Source organism: Rhinopithecus roxellana, chromosome 17 (assembly GCF_007565055.1).
Source record: "Rhinopithecus roxellana isolate Shanxi Qingling chromosome 17, ASM756505v1, whole genome shotgun sequence".
NCBI lineage: Eukaryota > Metazoa > Chordata > Mammalia > Primates > Cercopithecidae > Rhinopithecus > Rhinopithecus roxellana.
The window spans coordinates 17491299-17517191 of NC_044565.1; positions in this window are offsets into that span (position 1 = coordinate 17491299).

The following is a 25893-nucleotide window of genomic DNA, read 5'->3' on the forward strand; positions in this document are numbered from 1 at the left end:
TTGTGTACAGTAACACACTTTCTCATCTTCCAGCTCTGAAGAGAGGGAAAAAATAAAAAAATATATATATTGCTGTATCCCTAGAATGATAGTTTCAGTTTGATGTCACATCCCCTTTGATTATAAGAATAGATCTTTACAAGTAATTTTTATAATCACAGCAGTATTTGTCATACCTCTTACCATCTGTGCGTCTTGAGGAAAATTCAGAAATGTAAGGCTGGTAAAATATTTGAAAATATATTAATGAAATTCAGTACATAAGGTAGATTAATGTGGAGAATTATGTGACTGCCAAAATTAATGCAAGAAGAAAACACATACAAAATCCAACATCCGGATGAATGTTCAAAATTCAACATCCAGTTTTATATTTTGTGGTCACATACTATATGCTAGTTAATCTTTCAAGTGCTGAAAAAATATCAATGAGCAAAATAGAAAATTAAAAATGTCTACCTTCTGGAACTTATATTCTCAATCAAAATGAAAACAAGCAAACAAATTAAACCCTATTAGCAACATATAAAGAAGAAAGAAATTTCTATACTACCTAAAGGATATGTAGTAAGAACTACTAAAAACCCAATAATTAGTTTGAATGTTGAAAGTATTTTCTTTAAAAAGAGAAAAAAGATGACGAAATCCACTAACACTATTTCTATTTCACACTATACAGAATATCCAAATGAGTCCAATAAGGCAAGAATAAAAAACAAAACTATAAAAAAAAAAAAAACAGAAAAAGAAAAAAATCTGTCAGTAGCCTCAGATAATATGTATGTAGAAAATTCAAAAGAAACCGTTTACCACAACTAAAATTAGAATTTTATGCGTACAAAAGCATTAAACAAAACTCAACTACATTTCTATACATCAGTTATAAACATTTAGAAAATAAAATTCAAAAAGACTATTTTAACTGCATTAAAAATGCAAAGTAACTGTGACTAAATCTAAATATGTACAAGATCTTATAGACTATCATCATTTTTATTAAAATATACAATGAAAGATCTATATTGATAAATATGTATTTATGTGTAGTGTTTAACTAAGTTTTACTAAACATTTCTTTCCTTCTAAATTAAACTATTTAATGCCATTTCAATATGAATCTCAATATGTTTTTGGGTGGATAGGTAAGGAGACTTGGCAAGATGATTCTAAAATTTGTACAGAAGAAAAAGAAACAGATCAGCTAAGACACTGCTGGAGAATCAAGACCAGATAGGAAGATTTGCTAATTATCATTATAACTTATGGTTATTAATTTTGTTATTAGCACAGGAGTAGACAAATAGATAGAGGTAACAAAAGGGAGCTCAATAAAAAACACACATCTATATGGAAAATTGCATTTGAGAGGCTGGGTATTTCAGATCCCCTAGGAAAGAAACGACTTGGGTAATTAGTTATCTATATAGATATGTAGGTAGACAGATAGCTACAGATAAATAGATATTGTCATGGATATGTACAATTTAATTAAGAAGTCAGTTTTGGAATTAATATTTATATCACAACAGAATTCTTAATGAGACACTGGTAATAAATCATAAAGTAAAATAATGATCAATGATAAATTTGGTTTATTTTAAGAATTTATAATCATGAAATGACACCAAATGAAATGGATGAAAATAAAATTTAAAATGAAAATGCAGGCCACGAACCAGGGACAATAGTTGCAACACATATTACTGACCATTCGTTAGCACCCAGAAAACATAAAGAATTCTGAGGAATTATTTAGAACAAAAACATAGGAAAATGGGCAAAATAAACAAGCAGAAATGTAAAAATGTTGACGAGAATGCTAAGCTCCCATGACAGATAATGAGTATTAGTAGAAACTAATAATGTTTTAAAAATTCAACCAACAGAGAAAGGCTATTGCAGTATTTAGTAATGTTCATTGTATGCTGCAAATTGTCCTAACAATCCTACTTCTATCAGAAACGCTCTAGATAAACTTGAATACATGCACTAGGAGACATGTAAAAGACTCATTATGGCAGTATTTTCACACAAACAAAAAACTGAAAATTAAACAAATGAATAAATGCAATTGTTACCAGATAAAATATCTTGAGTGTGAGTTGTCCAGGTTCCTGGCACGTTGAACAAAGAATTGAACAAAACACACAAACAAAACAACAAAAGAATGAAATAGTGAAAACAGAGGTTTATTGAAGTGCGAATACACTCCACAGGTTGCAATCAGCAGAGCAAGTGGCTCAAGAGCCCTGGTTGCAAAATTTTCTGGTGTTTAAGAGGTTTCCTTTTGGTTATCCTCCTAATTTGGCCTGTGGCCAATTAGAGGCCAAAGGCTGGAGTGAGTCCACCGGCCTTATAAAGATGAAGGATCACAGTCTGCTTGGCCCACGGCAAACCAAAGGCTGGAGTGAATTGACACCTTAAACAAATGAAGGAGTGGCCCACCTTGGACCATGGCCAATCAGAGGAACCATTGTTCATTTGTGAGGCAGTTGAAGGTGGGGGTTGTAGGAGGAGCAGCCTCTGATCCTTTCTTACTTGGGTGTGGAAAGGTGGGATTTTCCCTTTTTTCTTCCCCGAGAGGGAGTCTTGCATTGTCACCCAGGCTGGAGTGCAGTGGCACGATCTCGGCTCACTGCAGCCTCCACCTCCTGGGTTCACGCCATTCTCCTGCCTCCCGAGTAGCTGGGACTATAGGCACCCGCCGCCACGTCCAGCTAATTTTTTGTATTTTTTTTTTTTTTTTTTTTTTTTTTTTAGAGACGGGGTTTCACCGTGTTAGCCAAGATGGTCTGGATCTCCTGATCTCATGATCCGCCCGGTTCGGCCTCCCAAAGTGCTGGGATTACAGGCTTGAGCCACTGCACCCGGCCGGGATTTTCCTTTTTTATCAGTCCTAGGAAGTCAGCATGAATTGGCCTTACGTACCCTGCCTCCAGAGCTTATTCTCCTGCCTAGCAATTGTGATGCATTCAGACAATAGAATATGATAAAGCAGTAAAAATGAATAAACTGTAGCTACATTTATTGATATGGACAGATCTCAAATTTAATATGGATTTTGAATATTAAACTAATTAGTGAATGTTTCATTAATTTGGATTTCAAATTAATTGGAATTTATGTATTATTTAGATACATCAATTAAGTTTAAAGAGTAGTAGAATAATAAAAATTCAGGTCAGTGTGTTGAGAGACCATCTCTATGCATCTGGCTGGTTTCTGCACATCTTCTGAAAATAAGCATTGACAACTTTTGTTCTGAAATATGTTTTCAAGGATGTTTGTGTAGACACCAGCCTTGAATGATAGAATATCTCCCTCTGGGGCAGAGGAATATTCTGCTTGGTATCAAGAATGATAAAGATTGTCTTCCTCTGGGGCAAAGACCGGGAAGATCTCCCTGCAGTCCCCTCAAAATATTATGGCTTTCTAACCTGGAGTTACTCAACTGAAAGGCAAACCCTCTGTACATAAGATTTCTTTCCAGTATTCACATCATCTTCGTGGGACTTAAGGAATAGGTCAACAGGTCAAAGAATGGAAATATGAAATTTACGCTGTCTACTGTGGCATAAACAATACAGACCTTTGCCCCTGTCCTAGGAATGCCGTGTCTTCTACCAGCATCCACAAAACTATGATAGTCTAATTAAGCTTGAGGCAGAGTAACATCTCTGAGCCTTCATAGTTCTTGACAAATGGAAAAGTATAGTAGGAAATAGAAGAATGCAACTATGAGTCTTACATGTAGGACTTCTTGTTGGGGGAAATGTTTCATTTATTGCCTTGGGTGGTAAATTCACATAAATATATGTACATTATTTGAAAATGCATAACATAAAGGCAAATAAATGAAAATTAAAATTATTAATAACCCAGTTTCATTAGAATCATTGCCACAAATACTTTAAAGTCAAATAATTCCATGGCTTTCTTTCAGGAAAAAAAAAAAAATTATATACGTTTTATATATGCTTTAAGTAAATATTTTACTTTCATACTGATTTAAATGTTTTTAGATGTATATAATTTTTCATCTTTAAATATATTGCTTTTTATATTATAGTTCTTAATGATTGTAGATTGTTATATGGACTTACCATAATTTATTTATTTAATGAATTTTCTATTGTTGAACACATATTTGCTTTTGTTTTTCATCCATGGCTTCTAATTCATTCAGTGAAATTCATAATAAAGTAGCCTACTCCATGTGCAGCTGCAGAGATTTACACCAGCTCTGGGAATGCGTTAACACACAGTATTAAATATAGCTCAATGGTGACTCATAATATAATAATAAAGGTCAGACAATGCTGGGTACCAGAGAGTTTAAATATAACTGCTCTAATGACAACAGTCTCCATTGCAAAGGACATATTTGGAAAGAAATTCTTGATGGAATGAATATATACTGTTTTACTCCTAAGAGGATGATGATAGATACGTATGACAAGTATGGTGTCTACACACATCATACTTTGATCTATCTCCTTCTTTGGCACATGGGATATTCATGTGCCCAAGCAAAGCAAGAACAAGACAAATCACTGGGAGGACATGGAATGAAGCTTTACATTTTTTGAGCAAGGAATACACTTTGTGTTTAATTTTGACATGTGAGAAAAAGAAGAGTGACAGGTTTTTTGTTTGTTTGTTTTAATGGAAGAACTGACAATTGACAAGCTCCTTGGAGAACTACTAGATGCTATTAACTATGGAAAATCAACTTTACATTAGTTGTAATCAGAGAATGCTGTGAATGTATACAACTATTGGATATTTTAATACAATTACACAAGTAGAATTTAATCTCCTGTTGTTCATAACAGATAACTTGTGGGGGCAGGAAACATGGGACAGACCAGTAAGCAAAGAAGTTAAAAGTTGAAATTTTTCTCATTGTAATGACACTGGTTATTTCTCTCAATTAATTCTATAAAGTGTAGTTATAATAGTATGATTACTAGTAGAGACACAAATGATTTATACAAAATATTTAGAGCCAGACATGTTACAAGTATGCAGAATTTTTCATATTTTAAACAGGAAATATGGTACATAGATTTTTTTTTTTTTTTTTTTTTTTTTTTTTTTTTTGTGAGATGGAGTCTCGCTCTGTCGCCCAGGCTGGAGTGCAGTGGCCGGATCTCACTGCAAGCTCCGCCTCACGCGTTTAAGCCATTCTCCTGCCTCAGCCTCCCGAGTAGCTGGGACTACAGGCACCCGCCACCTCGCCCAGCTAGTTTTTTGTATTTTTTAGTAGAGACGGGGTTTCACCGTGTTAGCCAGGATGGTCTCGATCTCCTGACAGCGTGATCCGCCCGTCTCGGCCTCCCAAAGTGCTGGGATTACAGGCTTGAGCCACCGTGCCCGGCCCATAGATCTTATATTATATAATATCCACAACAGTATTAACACAACACTCCATAATCAAACGCTATAATATAGATGTGGTGAAACATATGAAGGTTCACTAAACTCTACACTAAAGAGAAATAAAGACTATAAAGAACCACACAGCTGGCCGGGCACAGTGGCTCAAGCCTGTAATGCCAGCACTTTGGGAGGCTGAGACGGGCGGATCACGAGGTCAGGAGATGGAGACCATCCTGGCTAACACGGTGAAACCCCTTCTCTACTAAAAATACAAAAAAAAAAAAAAAAAAAAAAGCTAGCCAGGTGAGGTGGCGGGCGCCCGTAGTCCCAGCTACTCCGGAGGCTGAGGCAGGAGAATGGTGTAAACCCAGGAGGCGGAGCTTGCAGTGAGCTAAGATCCGGCCACTGCACTCCAGCCTGGGAGACAGAGCCAGACTCCGTCTCAAGAAAAAAAAAAAAAAAAAAAAAAAAAGAACCACACAGCTTTCATTTCAAGGTTTGCTATCAAATGAATTTGCTGCAAATTATGTACAAATTTTGGATTATGGGGCTTTTTAGGATTTTGGAATTATGTATGAAGCAGTGTATTTCAGTGTGCTGTGACACAAATTAGCACAGCAAAACACAGCAGAGTATAAAATACTTTTCATATACTGAATAATATATATGATAGTTGCAAAAATCTCAAATATGATCAGTCTGTCAAAAATATTTATGCACGATTTGGATCTTATCTTTATTTTACATACTATATAAGACACATTACAAAACATCAGATAAGATATATGCATCTGCATGCTCTTAAATTCAAAGTGGCCATGTTTACAATTTAGTAACATTATATCTTAATATATATTTAACTATACAAAACATATTATTTCTGGCTCCAGAAAATGAAGAAAACTTGGCAAGTTATGGTTTATACTGCTACTTATTTTCTGTGATTAATTTCTGGCAAGCCAGAACATATTCATGGATAAAAACAACATGCTAGGGAACTAATACACAGAAAACTATGTTCTGAAGCTTGTTGTGGTGTTGCATGCCTGCATACTCAGTTGTTTGGGAGACCACAGTGGAGCAACTGCCTGAGCCTTGGAACTGAGGAGTTCCAGGCTGTAATGTGCATAATTCTATCTGCGGGCACCTATTGCACTCCACCCTGGGCAACACAGTGAGAACCAGTATTTCAAAAAAGTAAAAACAAATTAAATTTAAAAATAGCAATTTAAGTTATTTTAAGCAAAGAAAACTATATTCTGTATCACTGAAACCAACATCCTCAGAAGGATGTCTAGATTGGTTAATGTCATGCATTCTGCTGCAGGTTCTGTCTTTCACTATCAGATTAGATGCTAAAACCACTGCACACAAGACCCAGATAATTTATGAAGTTGAACTTTTCTATTATGTTGCTTGATACCATCAAAGACAGTAGCACTATTTTCAGCTGCAAATTCTTTCTTACCTTAAAATACTTTTGCAAGAATTCAAGTACAATAATAATACTAGCTGCCAAAAATTATTGAGCATCACCTATGCATTAAGCATTATTCTTGATTCTTTACCTGTAATATTAAATTTAATGCTTACTCCAACTGTATGTAGAATATTATTAGTATCTACATACTATTCACAAGGGATCTTGCCTAGAAAAGCAAAGATCTTTACCCAAGGCTGTGCAAATAAAAAGGGATATACCTAATTTGGAATGAGGTTCTGTGTGACCACAGACATTTACTCTAGAACACTTGACTGTTTTTATCTCTTTACTGTGGTGATATTAAACCTTGGGTGTTTGTTAGTCAACAAGAGAATATCACCAAAACACATACACGATTGCTCCATTTGTTCACTTCATGGTAACTACTAGCTTTTCACAGCATTTCACATGTGTTCAGACCGATACTGAAGGCAAATTCAATTTTTAAAATAATCTATTTGGGGTGTTATTTAAACCAACAAAAGGAATCAACTGAAAAAGGTATTCAGAGTGATTATTAAAGCAGTTAATAAACATCCTTTCATAAAGCAATAAAACAGTAGGAACCCGAGGATGCTGGCTATTCACTATCTAAGCTGAATTATCAAAGCAATAAATAAAATTTCTGCAATAAGCAGCCTTGGCAAATACGAAATAAAGCATTTTAAAAATAGAAATAAAGAATTCCTTGACAAGAGATCAAGAAGAAAGAATAAAAACTGCAGAGCTCCAAATTCTATGCTCTTCCTCTGTTAACTAAGCCATATAATACTTCACAGGTAGGTAAATATTAATCTCCCCAATTTGTAGGTAAGAGAACTGTGAGATTCTGTGAAATCACGTCATTTGTTCAAACCTCCAGCTTAAGTCTGTTGATAGACCAGAATCTCTAGGCAAATACCACAAGTTCACACAGTGACTAAGTTCATCCTTTGTGTGAACAGATAACATGGACTGAATTTTCACAGGGATTGAAATAAGTAACACAATTTTACATATATACATACAACATATATATACACACACATACACATAAAATCTAATTCTTAAGTATCTCAATGGGTACTACTGATATAACTGAATACATTTTTAAGAGATTTTGTATAACTGACTTCTCCCTGTTACAGAGAGAGAGAGAGAGTGGGGAGGAGAGAGAGAGAGATTGATTTAGGTGGATAAAAGTAAAATGACTTGAATCAAAACCCACTGATTACTGAAAGAACTAGAACACAGGTTTTTTTATTCCTTGTCCAGAACTCCTTTGTTTTTTTTCATTTGGAAGGTATCTTCAAGTTCTTGTCAACTCTGTCACCAGGTCTTTATCTTCAAAATACTCTTCAGATTAACTAATTTCATTAGAAAAAAATGCAAAGTAATATAACATTTTGCTTTTGTACAAATATTTCAGTTTAGCAGTAATGTATTTCCTCTAAATGTAGGTAAAACTCTCAATGGCACAATATGTTTTGTTAATTTAGAAAAAATTTTCTACTTATTAGTTGGTTGTCATTCGACCAAAGAAAAACAAAAACAAAACAAAACAACCACCACCACAAAAATCCATCAGCACAGATCTTTGCTAATGATGTGAAAGCCACTTGATGATGTGAACACTCTGCAATTTAGGTTCATATGAAGAATAAAATGCACAGAAAAATAAATAATTGATAATAACATAGAAAATAAACTCAAGAATTTAAAAATCATGTAATTGATTTAAAATATTCATATTGACTGAGATTCCTCCATGTCTAAACATGGTGTTAGTGTAGAGACAAGGACACCATATCCAACGTGTGTTCTATAGTTACTCCCAATCCTGTGGAAATCTTTGTCAAATGCCTGCTATGTGCTAGTATCCTTGGAAGCTTCCTTATATTTCATATTCAAAAAGAGGTAAAAGTAGAGAAAACCATATTTTGTTCACCAAGTTTCTTGAAACCTATAATTAAAAGAGTGAAAATCAATAGTAGCTTTCAGAAATCTTTCGAATATTAACCAAGGTGACTGTCCTCTTGTGATGGCATCACAAAGGGTGCTGATGAACAGGTCTAAAGGAATGGAAAAGGTCTGGTAGACGCAGTGACTGAGTAGTAGAGATAGAGACAGGGTTTGAAGAATGCATCAGGAATATGTAGTTGTGCAGACAAGAGGTTAGTTAACAAATTGACAAATTGTTTTATGTCATGTCCATAGAAGTCAGGTCATGTCCTGGGGGCACAGATCCAAGAGAAAAAAGAAAATGAAGACTTCGGCTATGAAAGATGAAAGTAGGCAGATTTGGTTTCTAGGCATTAGATTGTCATTTTCATTTTAAAAATCTTTTCCTTGACTGTGACTACACGTGGGATATAGATGACCAGAAAAAAACAAAGATTCAAATTGATTACAATCCCAGTTTGGAACAAATGAAACACCGCTCAATTCTCTCATACTGGGTATGCAGAATAAAATTTGAAGTCAGTAATGAACTCTTACACACTCTTATTTCTGAGTGTTATGACACATGAGGAGTACTGAAGTTAATAGTTTGACCTCCAGACCCATTCATGTCACAGCTGAGCTGCTTAGTAACACAGGATTTAGAGAGTTATATAACTTCTCTGAACCTCGCTTTCTGATTTCTAGTGTTGAAATCTCATTGGATTGCTATAAATATTAATGGCGGAAATTCAGATAAAATACAGAACCATATAAAGCTGATAGTAAAAGCTTAATAAAAATTCAGCTATTACTGTAATTAAAAATAATCAGTAATTGATAATGGTTACAAGTTTGGGTTGGATTTTTTTGGACAAGACTCCAGATCCATGGAATAAATCAACAAATAATGGTTAATAAACAAGTAGAGTTTTTGATTGTATCTTTAAACAGTAACTTATAATAATTTCCCCAGGTAACTATCTACAACATAACTCATGACCCTGTTTATACTGATCAATTTATTTAAAAAGTGACACAGCATAATGAAAATAGCAATTGTCTTTCTAGAAAGCTGAAGTACCCGTATTGGAACCCTAATAACCTGCTACCTTAACAGTTTGATTTAATTTCTTATATCCTCAGTTTTGTCATCTGCAAAATGGCAGTTACAATAATTCCTACTTAAAAGAGACATTGTAAGGATTATGCTAGATGAAATAAATTAATATTTTCAGAAACACTTAGAAGAACACCTGTCACATAGTGTCATGTAAGTAGTTTTCAAGTGAATTATGCCGACACTATTCCTACATAAATCTTATTCAAGATAGAGAGCAAAAGCAGGGATTAGAGAGAGAGAGCAAGGCAAAACATGCACGTGCACGCGTGCGTGCACGCACACACACACACAATCAAAATTCAGGAAATAGGATGCTATTGTATCATTTAGATGTGTTATTAGTTTTTAAACTTCTCGTTATTTATTGTTAAAAGGCATTTGAGTAGGTAATATCTCTGCTAAATTATAATCACAATAATTATATTATTTTTCTCAAATAACAACTGATAAGTTCTCTTTTAAAAAGTGTTAAGAATAATCACAGTTAAGTCCAAGATGATGAACATCTTAGGTCAATCACTGCTGCCAATACCTTAAGATTCCTGCTTCTATTGTTTAGGATGGCAAAGATAACAGCTAAGTGGTTGCACTATTAAAATTGTAGAGTTTAGGAACACTGCAATTCCACTCCTCTTTGCTAGGTAGACAAAATTGAACTACAACAATTCACTTTATTAGATTCAGACAGGTTAATATGAACTCAATATTCAAAACCATCTAATATAGGGCTACAGAATTCACTACGTCTTCCCTTAGCAGATCACTTAGAATTCAAATACTAGAATAATAACAAAAATCAGAGTTAGAAAAATAACTACTTTAATATAATTGTATATCCAGCTTGCATGGTTAATTGTGCACAGCACAATTTTGGGGCTGTGCCTATCTTTGATTTTAGAGAAGCTGTGATTTTCTTCAAGTAATTTTAAAGTTCAGGTAATAAACCTTTTTAAAGTTAGCATTTTTTTTCCTCTCTACTTACCTTCATGACCTAACTTAAATTCAAAATTTACTGAGGCATACAAGAAGAGCTGTTATTTTGCATATGGGACTGGAAAATGAAATAGTGGTATCCCTGTTGTATGAGAAAATGAGATAAATCCAGGTTGCTTTGTATTCATAAAGTAGCAATGAGCTAAAAATCTCACAGCCAGATTCATACGGACACATTTATGCAAAAAAGTTTAAACCACACTCTACAGTAAGAAGCCACTTTGGGGAATTTTTTTTTTATCTATTCATCTCTTTTTCAACAGTCTCCCTCCCTCCTTCTCTCTCTCTCTCTCATCCTTCTCATTCACTCTCTTTTCTTTTTAAAATCTCTATGACAATTTCTGATGTTCATCATCTTAGACTTAACTGTGATTATCCTTAACACTTTTTAAAAGAGAACTTATCAGTTGTTATTTAAGAGAAGTAATATAATTATTGTGATTGTAATTTAGCAGAGATGTTACCTACTCAAAAGCCTTTTAACAATAAACAACATGAGAAGTTTAAAAACTAGTAACACATGTAAATGATACAATGAGACAATATTCTGGCCAAAATCTTCCCCAGATTTAATATAGAAAACAAAAATAGCTTAGGACTCTGCTCCACATTTCAAGTAAATTGAAAAAGAAGAGAAAAACAAGAAGAAACAGCAACAAACTATTTACTGGATATGGGTCATGAGGGTATGTGCAAACTAACAGCCTATTGCCTTCATCAGTTTTGCAACCTTACTGAAGCTTTGGAAGGTATCAGAGCATATTCTTGGCATGTATTATTCTCTCCTCCAAGACCTTGCTAAATCTCTACTCACCCTGTGTGATTTAAATATTCCACAGGAGTGGCAATATCCATACATTAATATGATTGCTTTTCTATATAAGCATGTCACTATTAAACCAGCACGATGGAGGTAAATGTGTTACATTACTTTTCATTATTGGATTTAGTTGTGTTGGAAAATTCTTAATTGCTTTATCCAGATTTTTTTTCTGATTAAAAGCTTACATATTTGAGACAATATATTGCAACAGATACTTCTATAATCTATAGCTATAAAAAAGAATGTAAGTTGTACATAAATCTCACACTAATTTTAATTTCATTCATATAATATTGAAAGCAGAAATAGGATAATGCATCCAAAGTTTAGGCCACTCCGGTAACATATTCTAATATTGCTTTTTCTTTTATATAGTCTGCAAATTTTGCTGACACATCTTAGAGAATTCCACATAAAAATGTGGAAGGGAAAGTTAGATTCCCAACAAATCCCTTCCAAAACTCTAATGAAAAGATACCGTTCTGACAAGAGGCACTAAAAGATACATCATGTAATTAGCATTTATGACTCACATGCACATTAATAATCTTCATCATTATGTTATATTTGGAACATATCACCATTTACAAAGTTTGTATTATTCATTGAAACGTCACAAGGTGTCAGGCAGATCCAGTTAATCAATGAGTCATATAAATATATCGCCCCACCAACCCATACAGAGGCACACACACACACACACACGCTCTTTGCTTCCTCTGTATTCTCACTGCTAATGCAGTATCTTTCTTTCCTTGGTCAATCAACTTCCAAATGATAGCTGGTTTCCAGATGTTCTCTGGTCAGCTCCTCCTCTACACTACTACCTATATTAGTTTTCTAGAAGTCAGTCTTTATAAAGACATTCTTAGTGATTCTTCTTTGGTTAAAAGATAAATCTCAACTTCTGAACAGATGAGCCTTGCAAGTCTCTCACTACCTCTAAACTTGCTGTTCAGCATCTCCTGCTTCCCCTTCTCCATTCATGTGTTGGTTGCTCCAGCTAAAAGCAAACTGCTTACTATTGCCCATATTCTTTACTAGTCCCACTCTTTTGGACCTGCACTGTTTAGCAGAGATTATGTCATCACCCTAGAGTGATTTTTCTCATGAAAACTTACTAGGTGTTACTTTTCTAGCTTATCTATAACCTTGTCTAGAGATACATGTATAGGAAAATTTCTGAGGTTTCTTTCTGAGACTCCTGATGGAGTAAGTTGTCCCCATAAGAAGTGAAATTGTATTTGTTTTCAATTTTATACCATATTTTATATTATAGCATGACCAAATACATACTTCAGACTCCTGTCAAAAATGTAGATTTGTGGAAAGGACAGTTAATGTCCTAAGCTATAGCTACATTGACTGTTTCTGATCAGGGTGCATAATATCTATTATAAATGACATACAAAATACCATTCTTTATTCACAAGTGCATTTATTTATTCTAACACTGAGAAGAGCAATTTTACCTTCTCTTTCAAATTTTGAATGCTTTAATCTTTAATGACTTCACTAGCTGGGATTTGGTAAAAGAACAGGGTGAAAATGAGGTTTCCCAAAGAACTCATCTTTGAAAATCTTTCTGAATCTTTCATAAACTCTCAAGGTTGTTGAAAATGACCTCAGGGTCATAAAATATTATTAGGTTTTACACCTGCATATGTTGGGTGGGAACTAGTTGGCCAGAGCTTCGAGGGGAGATAAGTGGTTCCATTAAATTCTCTTTTGTGTAATACCTGGTGCTGCAAGGGAACCCTGTGGGTATCTAGTAAGTATTATTTCAAGATAAAGAATATATAAAGAAGCAGTATAGCAGGCAAAATCTGTAATCTTACTTTGTTCTCATCCTATGTCACAGAGAGTTCTGAGCAGCACAATGAAACTGCTGCTTGATTGCAATGCTAGGGAAAATTCACTCAAGCATGTTCTTAGGGGTCAATTTTTAAATCACAAAATGAAGTTTGATCAACTTTTTCAACAGCCTGTTTTGTAACGTCCATTGCTACAATGATCATTGCTTAATGTTGTCTCTGTCTTTTCCGCTCAAAGTTTAATTCATGGTGTGGCGGCTTTACCAGCATCACCTGAGAATTCATTAGAAATCCAGAGTTTCAGATCCCACGGCAGATATACTGAAGCAAAATCTGCATTTTAACAGGATCTTCAGTTAACTAAATGTAACTTAAAGTTTGAGAGGCACTAAGTCATCGAGGAGCATAATTTTCTGAACTCTATTAGTTTGATGCAACCTAAGACAGTAAGACTTAGAATGTAAAATTAAAATATTATTCATTCACAACACACTAAGAGAAAGAAGGTTTGCTGCCTATTTCTAGAGTGTTTTTGACCACCGAATCATATTTATCTTAATAGTCTCCTCTTATGAGTCAAGCAATTTTATGTGTAGCACTGTTGATTACATTTTATACTTTGTATTTTAGTTATCTGTGTGCAAGCCTCATTTATTAAGGAGTTATTTGAAATAATTGAATATAGGAACTTATTTTATACTTCATAGGACCTGGAAAACAAGCTTCTCAACATTCAGAAATTATGACTATTCAATAGCATAGACCAATTCTTCACTGAAAAATAAATATTAGTTTTAAAATTATTTTTAAAACTATTTAAAAATTCATAAGGAACCAAAAAAGAGTCTGAATAGCCAAGTAAATCCTAAGCAAAAAGAACAAAGCCAGAGGCATCACATTATCTGACTTCAAACAATACTACGAGGCTCCAGTAACCAAAAGAGCATGGTACTGGTGCAAAAACAGGCATATAGACCAATGAAACAGAATAGAGAGCCCAGAAATAAGGTCAAACACCTACAAGCATCTGATCTTTGGCAAAATTGGCAAAAACAAGGATTGGGGAAAAGACTCGCTATTCAATAAATGCTGCTGGAATAATTGTCTAGCTATATGCAGAATAATGAAACTGGACCCTTTCTTTATAGCATAAACAAAAATTAACTCAAGATGAATTAAAGACTTAAATGTAAAACCTGAAACTATAAAAACAATGGAAGACAACCTAGGCAATACCATCCTGGACATAGGAAAAGGCAAAGATTTCATGACCAAAAAAACAAAAGGCAATCACAACAAAAGCAAAAATTGACAAGTGGGATCTAATTATGCTTAAGAGCTTCTGCACAGCAGAAGAAACTATCAACAAACAGAAAATCTACAGAATAGGAGAAAATATTTACAAACTGTATAGTATTATCTGACAATGGTCTACTGTCCAGTATCTATAAAAAACTTAAATAAATTTACAAGAGAAAAACAGCCCCATTAAAAAGTGGGAAAAGAACATGAAGAGACACTTTTCAAAAGAATACATTCATGTGGCCAATAAGCATATGAAAAAAACTCAACATGCTGATCAAAAAATCAAAACCACAATGAGATACTATCTCACACCAGTCAGAATGGCTATTATTAAAAAGTCAAAAAATAACAGATGCTGGTGAGGTTGCTGAGTAGAGGGAACACTTATACACTGTTGGTGGGAGACTAAATTAGTTCAACCATTGTGGAAGACAGTGTGATAATTCCTCAGAGAGCTAAAAGCAGATCTACCATTCAACCTAACAATCCCATTACTGGGTATATACCCAGAGGAATATAAATCATTCTACCATAAAGACACATGAACACGAATGTTCACTGCAGCACTGTTCACAATAGCAAAGACATGGAATCAACATAAATGCTTATCAGTGACAGACTGGATAAAGAAAATGTGGTATATATACACTGTGGTATACTATGCAGCCATAAATAAAATTATGTCTTTTGTGGAAACATGAATGGAGCTAGAGGCTATTATCCTCAGAAAATTAATGCAGAAACAGAAAAACAAATACCACGTGTTCTCACTTATAATGGGAGCTAAATGATAACTCATGAACACAAAAAAGTAAAAAACAGGTACTGCAGTCTACTTGAGAGTTGAGGGTGGGAGGAGGAAGAGAAGCAGAAAGGACAACTATTGGGTGCTAGGTTAATACTTGTTTGATGAAATAATTTGTACAACAAACCCCTTTGACACAAGTTTACCTGTGTAAAAAACCTTCACAAGTACCCTCAAACATAAAATAAAAAAGAAAAAAAATATTAGTCTATCTGGGCATATTTATTTTACATATTATGTATCATATTTTAATATATTTTTATAACTATGTTGAGTGCTCACAATTATCTATATATAAGTAATATTTATGGTTTTATTAATCTGATTTATGCACATATTTTAAAAGTATATATTAATTATCTACTTTATGCCAGGCAATGTTCTGTATGGTTGGGAAGCTAGAGTGGAAAAGACAGCCAAAACTTTCTCTTCTTGTGTAGATAACATTTGAGTGGGGAAAACAAAAAACAAATAAAAATCAAATTATGGCTGGGCACGGGGTTCATGCCTTTATTCCCAGCACTTTGTGAGGTCGAGGCAGGTGGATCATTTGAGGTCAAGAGTTCAAGACCAACCTGGCCAACATGGTGAAACCCCATCTCTACTCAAAATACAAAAATTATCTGAGAGTGGTGGCTCACACCTGTAGTCCCAGCTACTTGGGAGGCTGAGGCAGAAGAATAGTTTGAACCTGGGAGGGGGAGGTTGCAGTGAGCTGGAGGTTGCAGTGAGCTGAGATCACACCACTGCTCTCCAGCCTGTGCACAGAGTGAGACTCCGCCTCAAAAAAAAAAAAAAAAAAAAAAAAAAAAAAAAAAAAAAAAAAAAAAATCAAATTATTTGGCAATATTTGTTTTAGAGAAAAATAAAGCACGAATTGTAATAAGGGATGCAGAAATAATAGAAAAGGGGATGGATGTGGTCCCACTGACTAGAATGTAGGACTGAAGATAAATCTTAGATGCTCAAGTTTTTATGATTGATAGAAATGGGAGAAAAAAAGACATAAAGACATTACTTTGGATAATCTTGATACAAATAATGATGGAAGACTTACAAGTATTGGGAAGTGGTCAGAGAGAGTAGGGTCTTAGTAGGATGACACAGATTTCCAAAGCCCTGCTTTCCTTCTTGACAAGATGACTGAGAGGCTAGGAATAGGTTGTTTTATCCAGCACATGCAGATTTCCAGGGTTTCATTTGAATCATATTTCTAAAAGTAGGTCTTGTCTAGGTCTCATCTGATCCTCACTTAAACATATGATTCAGAAATTATTATCCTTAATTCATATTGAAGAAACAAAAAGCCAGAGATTAATTGTTTTTAGCTGGCAACACAGGTTTGCTAACACCAAGGCAAGCAAGAGACCACACTGTCTACTGTGACATAAAATAAATAATATTTATACTGATACAAAATTTAGATTTCTCTGATGACCAGTGATGATGAGCATTTTTTCATGCGTCTGTTTGCTGCATACATGTCTCCTTTTGAAAAGTGTCTGTTCATATCCTTTTCCCACTTTTTGATTGGGTTGTTTGATTTTTTCTTGTAAATTTGTTTAAGCTCTTTGTAGATTCTGGATATCAGCCTGTTGTCAGATGGGTAGATTGCAAAAATTTTCTCTCATTCTGTAGGTTGTCTGTTCACTCTGATGGTAGTTTCTTTTGCTGTGTAGAAGCTCTTTAGTTTAATTAGATGCACAAATCAAAACCACAATGAGATACCATCTCACACCAGTTAGAACAGCAATCATTAAAAAGTCAGGAAACAACAGGCACTGGAGAGGATGTGGAGAAACAGGAACACTTTTACACTGTTGGTGGGAGTGTAAACTAGTTCAACCATTGTGGAAGACAGTGTGGCGATTCCTCAAGGACCTAGAACTAGAAATACCATTTGATTCAGCGATCCCATTACTGGGTATATACCCCAAGGATTATAAATCATGCTACTATAAAGACACATGCACATGTATGTTTATTGGGGCACCATTCATAATAGCAAAGACTTGGAACCAACCTAAATGTCTATCAATGATAGACTAGATTAAGAAAATGTGGCACATATACACCATGGAATACTATGCAGCCATAAAAAAGATGAGTTCATGTCTTTATAGGGACATGGATGTAGCTGGAAACCATCATTCTGAGCAAACTATTGTAAGGACAGAAAATCAAACACCACATGTTCTCATAGATAGGAACTGAAGAATGAGAACACTTGGATACAGGGTGGGGAACATCACACACCAGGGCCTGTTGTGGCATGGGGGGATGGGAGAGGGATAGTATTAGGAGAAACACCTAATGTAAATGACGAGTTAATGAGTGCAGCAAACCAACATGGCACATGTATACATATGTAACAAACCTGCACGTTGTGCACATGTACCCTAGAACTTAAAGTATAATTTAAAAAAATTAGATTTCACCTCAAACGTATCATTAATTCACACCAGTAAAACAGAGACAATGTAAGAAACAGAAGCATCCTTTCTGCTGCCACAGACCATGAACCAAAATCTTTCTGGGTCTGCCCTCAAGGTTTTATAAGGCCATTTGTTAGAAAACCATAATGATTTACAATTCCCACTCTTAGAAATCTTTCCAGGTTTGTGAGATCTAAACCAAAATCAATTTTATTAGGCGGGAATGTTAGGCAGAGGAGCAATGATAAAGTAAAGCAGAAATCCCTTGTCAGGAGAAAGGTTTGAGTTATCTGGAGTGTCCAAAATGGCTTACTCATATATATTCACATCTTCCCACTATAAACAAGTTATGGCTTCTTCTCAGTGCTTTAGCTTCAAGGCAGTCAGGCCTAGTGAGATGTTAAACTGAAATGGCAGGAAGGCTAACACAGTGTCACAAAGGAAGCAGTTCGCCTCACTATTTCTAAATAAGGGCACTCATCCCTGAGAACACTAGCTTCTCTGCATGAAATAGAAGTTTCTGCTTCCTTGTACTTCTGCTCACATATCAAACATTTAAAATAGCCTCAAGTAATGAAAGCCCGGAAAGTTTTTGAAAGTGAACATATACTAGCTGGCAAATCTTGGCTTTTCATATTCTCCAGGTAAAGTGTTCAGCTTCTGCCCTCTTTAAAACTGCACGGTCTTTGTAACAGTCTTTCTCAACATTATCCTGTGTAATAGCTCTGATCCCTCATGAATGATGGATGCCTGCCTTTCCTGTAAATGGTTTAACACCACTAATGTAAAAGGGAATGAGGACTGTCAGTACCGGACATTGCTGAAAAGCAACTGATGATCTGGCTTTTCAGCTCCCAGTTCTGGAAATCACCCTCAGTCAGAGAGCCATGTGGTTATTATCTGCCTCTGAAACTTTTAATATTATTCTGTGATTGCTTTGTAAGTTTCAGGTTAAATTTAAATAACATTTCAACTCCCCTAATTATTCCCAAAGTCTGCATTTATTATCTAATTCATCAATAATCATTTGTAGCCCAACTTTTATTTCAATGAAAACTACTTGGGGGACCCATGGAGGAAAAAAATGTGGTCTATATAATTTGTATCTTATTAGGTGTATGGTTGTATAGCTGAAATCAGAAAAACATTTTCAACAAAATAAAAATAGACCCAAGAAATAACTACTTCTTCCTTTGACTTGTGCCGAGCCTTCAGAGCAAGATTCTCTCTCTCTCTCTCTCTCTCTCTCCCATCTTCCTTCCCTCCCTCCCTCCCTCCCTCCCTCCCTCCCTTCTTTCCTTCCTTCCTTCCTTCCTTCCTTCCTTCCTTCCTTCCTTCCTTCCTTCCTTCCTTCCTTCCTTCCTTCCTTCTTTCTTTCTTTCTTTCTTTCTTTCTTTCTTTCTTTCTATCTGGCTATGTATCTGTCTGGCTATTTATATATCTTTATCTCTCTATCTCCCTATCATCTATTATCTATTTACGTAACTATTTGTCAACAGGATGGAATTGATAAAGAAAGAAGAAGCTAAAATTAATAAGGAAATACTAAATACCAGATATTTTGCCTACAATAATATATTATGTGTTTACTCAGTAATCCTTTGTAATGGGAATTACCCCAATTCATAGACGCTCATTGGAAAAAGTTGCCTAAAATTAGTTGTCTGACGAACACCAGAATTGTTATTTAAATTTAGGACTTTTTAATTCAAATGTTTGCATCCTTTCCGTCATGTCATTCTGCTTCACGGCCAGGAATTTGATGGAATCCTAAACTTGGGTAGGGACATGGTTCTATTTTTCACTTGACAGTGTCTCCAAGCAGAGGTTATCACACCTTGCTATAAGACCTTTGGAGGACAAATGGGTCAGAAATGAATGAAACAGAAGAATTTTGGCTGTAGTCATGATGGCATCTGAACCAAGTATACTCTTATTGGTACTCATGTCTTTCCCCTTGTTTTTGAGGCCACTCGTTTTCCATGATCTCACAGAGTATAAGGCAGTCTATATTGTTGTGTTCTTTGTTCTACACTCCCACCTCTACATATGGTATAATGGATATTAGCATTAATTGATTTTACTTCAATTATTTCAGTGATAGATTTCACTGTGGTGATTTACATGCTGATGGGATCATATATAGGTCGAGTATCCCTCTTCTAAAATGCTAGGGGCCAGAACTGTTTCAGATTATTTTTTGGTTTTAGAACATTTCCGTATACATAATGAGACATATTGAGAATAGGATCTAAATCTAAAGACAAAATTCATTTATGTTGTTCATATACACTTTATACACATAACCTGAAGGTAATCTTATACAATATTTTAAATGATTTTGTGCATGAAACAAAATTTTGACGCTGTGCCCCATCACAAAATTCACAGGTGTGAAATTTTCCACTTGTGGCATAATGTTGGCATTCAAAAAACCGGGGATTTTGGAAAACTTCAGATTTCAAATTTTCAGATTAGGGATGTTCAGCCTGTATCTAAAATTAAAAAGGTGACCTCAGATCTTCAACTTTCAATTCTTCTCATTCAACCTCTAGCATCACAATCAATTGTACTTTTTCTTTTCAGAGTTAAGAATTTGAAAATAATTTTTCCATATAATAAAACTTAATCAAATGAACAAACCATGCTTGCTAATTTTAATTATTACCAATAAAATGATGTTGAAATTAAAGTGTGAGAGGTTGTTTTCTTTTCCTTTAAGATTGGAGCTATTAAGAGAAGATAACACTTTCTAGGCATGAATTCATTAAAGATTGATTAATATCTCTACAAATTAAACCAGATGTTATAAGACTCATAAAATGAAAGAGACATTAGAGATTATGTCATCATTCACTTAAAAAGAATGAGACCCAGGCCACTTATGTGATTAACCCAGCAGCATTTTGTAGACAGTAGTGAAAGAGGTAACTTCCAGCCCACAATGTCTGAATTCCCACCAACATTTCTCAAAACACATATTTGCTTCACTTTCCTCCTACCCCATTTTCTTGACTTACCCATATTTTAAAAAGGCAAATTTTTATTTTGCTTTTATTTCCTACCATCGTAAATCTAAAAATAGACTGAGGTGGCAAGGTGCCACTGGTTTACAGCTGGTTTGCTCAACTGTGATACGTGCCTTGATTTTCAATGCATGGTGAAGACATCCTGCAGTCAGACACCTGCAGGCAATCAACCACATTCCTCTGCTGCACCTCAGGGCCATAGTTCCTGGCAAGCACATCACAGCAGCAGTCATCTATTGTACTGAGCAGTAAGAACAGCACCTGAGCAGGAAGAGTGACAGACTCAGAAAGGGCTAGCCTAGCCTTGGCTTCAGGAATGCCCTGCCAGAAGTCAGGTGTTGTTTTAATGAGAATCAACAATTTCTTGATCACTCATGCACCCAGTTTTTGCCAGCTGACTCAGATGGCCACTATCTTGCTGGGAAAAGACAGTTAAACTCCAAATCCTATAATCTAGCTTTCACACAAAAGCCTGGTTTATCTAGTATTGAAGCATCATGTAATGTAACCTTTGTATTAGAGAAAGCTTTTGAAAATGAATCCACCTTGTAAATCTATTAGATTATTTTCTACTCGTTTATTTATTGCCTCAGGTAAAAAATAAACAGATATATGTCTAAGATTTTGGGCAGATGCACCAAGCACACTGAATCTGAAACACAATGGCAATTTCTTTCCTATAGTCCCAAATTTTGCCTATTTTGATCATACAATACTCGTACACCATGTTTTAAAGGGTAGTACAATTTTAAAAAACAGTATTTTCTTATGATCTCAGCTAGTATTATCTTCAATTTTTCCTTTTTTAAAATTAAGATATTGTTCAAAAAGCAACAGGTGATCAAGACAGCAAATAAACATAAATATACACAAAAGAAATCAACCAGACAAATAACTCACACATAATGTCTTTGAAAATATTTGTATGTATTTGTGTGTGTACATTTCTTTATGAAAATGGAAGTATCATGTACAAAACCTAGTTTTCCCATTTAGGAAGGAATAGTGAGTATTTTTTCACATCTAAAACCATAATTTTATGTCATTTTAGAAGGCTTCAAAGTATGCCATTAAAATGCAATAATTTATTTTAGTAATTCTCTGTTATTGGATATTTAGATTATTTCTGAGTTTTCACTATTTTAAAGTTTATTGAATATAACATTTATCCTTGCACAGCACAGAATAAATTGCCATGAATGAGTAGCAAGTCAAAGGATATACTCACTTTACTTTCAGCAATTTTATACCGTCTTATACTCCTATCACTCAAGGGCTCTTGTTTATCTGTTCATTTTAAAAAAATGTTTAATAGATGTCAACTTTGTGCTAGCACTATCCTGGGTACTGGGGCAATGGATAAGGAAAATAGACCTAGTTGTAGCGTATAGATGGAAACAGTCTAATTAAGAGATAGGTGATTAATCAAATAATTATACTCTATTATGTTCTATAAAAACCGTGTCGGACAATATAAGATCATTTAGCAGAGAGACCTTACCTAGTTAAGGGTTGAGAACGTTTTCCTGAAGAACTGATGATCAAGCCAACATCTGAGGTGAATAGAAGTTAGTATGAGAAAGGGCTACAGAGGAAGAATTCTACAAAAGGCGGCAGTCATACTTTTGCTAAGACCTAAGATGTTTTATGTCAGGAAACATGACAACACTATTAACTAAAAAGTTAACATCATCCCACCACTCAAAGAATTGGAGGACTGTAAAAAAAAAAAAAAAAAAAAAAAGAGTCATTTATGAAAAGGAAAGAGTGTATTTTCTGTCTATTATGTTCACATTTTTAACCCTACTACAATGTACATGATTTTTTTCTTTTTTGTACTTTCTTTGATTAATTGTATAATTTAGTCATTGTCATTTATAAGTTATCTGAGAATGCCCTATGCCCATTATGTTATCAATATGGATTTTTAAAACAATTTTCATATTCAAATGATTAATTTATATAAGCATGGTGACCTTTTGTCAGCCCTTATAAGCATTTTTCCTCTAGAGTACAAAGCAAAATTATACTATTTTGACATACAGAAGTTTTCTTTCATGTAGACAAATCTATTAGACATTTTCTTTATGCTTTATGACTTCAGTGTCATACTTAGAAAGGCCTTTTTCCCAATAAGATTACACAAACAATCCTAGCCTTTCTGAATTTATTGCTGAAGGGACATAGACCTGCTAAGCGGAATTTGTATTTTCAGAAGGAGACTGAAACTTAGGTCATATATACTTAGGCTTTATCAGCCTTATGGTCTCATATTATATACAGCGAACCCTTTATAATCTGTTTTATTGAATGAGTTATAACCACACATGTTGAAAAAGGCTTTAAAACCCCCACTATGTAACTGTATAGAAATAGCCTAGGGTTGGTGTTCACATACTGGTATATACTTCCATGTAGCCATCCATGCTCAGGCTTGGTGAAGCATTTGCATAAGAATCTATTGTATTATAATAACAAGATATGAAGTTCCCTGCCAAGTATTATGGGTTGTGTCTCAAGTCTCTGTCAACATAGTAAATATTAGGTACAAGTTTGACTTCTGAGCTCCTAATTAAAATAAGTCATTACCTATTGTAAGAATTATACTACATCAACTGCTTAATTAAACTGTATTTAAAGATTTTTTTGACATCTACTCTGCTAGCCTCGCAAAGATGTATATGTACTAAGGGAAAATTCACATACTGGAGAAACATGGTAAGGCTTTAAAAGAATCATTTGCATCAGAGTTTGTTAAGAATCATATGAGGGATGTGCTCACGAAGTACAGGAAACACAGATAAAGAGTATCTGGCTCAGACAGTGAGAACCAGGAAAATCTTTCTGGAAGAGCTAGTGCCTTTCCAGAAGTGCAGGCTGAGTTTTACAAATAGGGCTACAAAGCCTCTTGAAGAGTAATGGGATGAGGTGTTTCTAGGCAACATACTGCTGTAAGAGATAGCATACTGTTTCAGAATAGCAAATAAATCCCAAATGATAGAGAAGAGGAGTTGGGTATGTCAAGAGGTAGTAGAACTTGACTTTGTATGACAGTTAGGTAATTTGGACTCTAAAGACTATGGAGAATGGCTGAACATTTTAAGCTGCCAAATCACAAGATCAGAAGGACCAAGATGAAATTACTTGCAAAAGTAAAAAGAACATACACTATAAATTATTAATGTCTTAGGCACAAAATTTAGGGATGTTGATGAGCATCCAGCAAAACAGCCGGACCCAAAAAGAATTCTAAAAATCCACAATGTAAGTAGTAATGTTTTAATAGTTACATTTAAGCAAAATTTGGCTTCTAAAATTGTTATGCACATTCTACTGTATTCATGAAAAAAATAAATGAGAAAGAATATTCAAGAGAACTCTGAAAAAAATAATAATTAAATGTTATAATTACAAATGCATTAATACATATAGAGACCAAAGGAAAAGAAAAGAAAAGAAAGGAATAACCCAAATGCATATGCAAATTTTGTAGGTAATAAAGGCAATTACCTCAAATTAGTAGTTAAGATGGACTTGTGAATAAATGATTTTGAGTCAAATGGGTTAGAGAATTTAGATCCATATCTCATGACATATAATCTCCAAATTAACAAAATATATGTGTTAAAAAAAAACTACACAGCTGTGCAAAGAAAATATAGGTGAATAAATTTATCAACTTGTAATAAGGAAGAACTTTCTAATTATGACTAAGAACCTAAAAATCATCAAATTATAAAAAGATCCAACCATAATCACATTAAAACTTATTCATGATAAAGACTATCATTTCAAAGTCAAAATAAGAATAAAAATCTTTCAAAATGTTTTGTGCCTTGGAAAAAAATTAATATTTCCTATACAGGTAGATCTCCAAGAAATCAGTAAGAAAAAGACCAATAGTTCTTAAGTAGATAAAAAGAGGTTTAAATGCACTTAAATTAAGAGAAATACAAAAATCTAAAAGATTGACCTCAGAGTCTTTTCATAGGACACTGAAGAAAAGAAATTTTCATAAATTGTTGGCAAGAATATGAAGATGAACAGCTTCTATAAAGAAAAAGTTAGTAACACTTCTTGAAATTACAAATACATCATTTACTGATTCTGCAATTCCACTCTTGGGAAACTATTCTATAGATATTCATGAACACATGCAAAGTAAGAATATAAGGGTAGTCATTGCAGCATTTTTGTCTCTGCAGCATATTTATATACTCGAGTTTAAAATCAAACTAGGCCGGGCGCGATGGCTCAAGCCTGTAATCCCAGCACTTTGGGAGGCCGAGACGGGCGGATCACGAGGTCAGGAGATTGAGACCATCCTGGCTAACACGGTGAAACCCCGTCTCTACTAAAAAAATACAAAAAAACTAGCAGGGCGAGGTGGCGAGCACCTGTAGTCCCAGCTACTCGGGAGGCTGAGGCAGGAGAATGGCGTAAACCCGGGAGGTGGAGCTTGCAGTGAGCTGAGATCTGGCCACTGCACTCCAGCCTGGGCGACAGAGCGAGACTCCGTCTCAAAAAAAAAAAAAAAAAAAAAAAAAAAAAGTAAAATCAAACTAAAATTTAGGGTACAACTACGCATCAAAATATAATGCAGCACTTAAGAAAATAAATTATCTCTGTCCTAAGAGTAAATGATCTCTAGAATGTATTCTCAAACTAAATAAAAACATTTCAGGAGGGTATGTAATACAGGTGGGAGAGAATACATATTTGTATTATAATTAGCATAAAGAAACAATGAGAGAACATATAAGAAATGAACTAAATAGGTT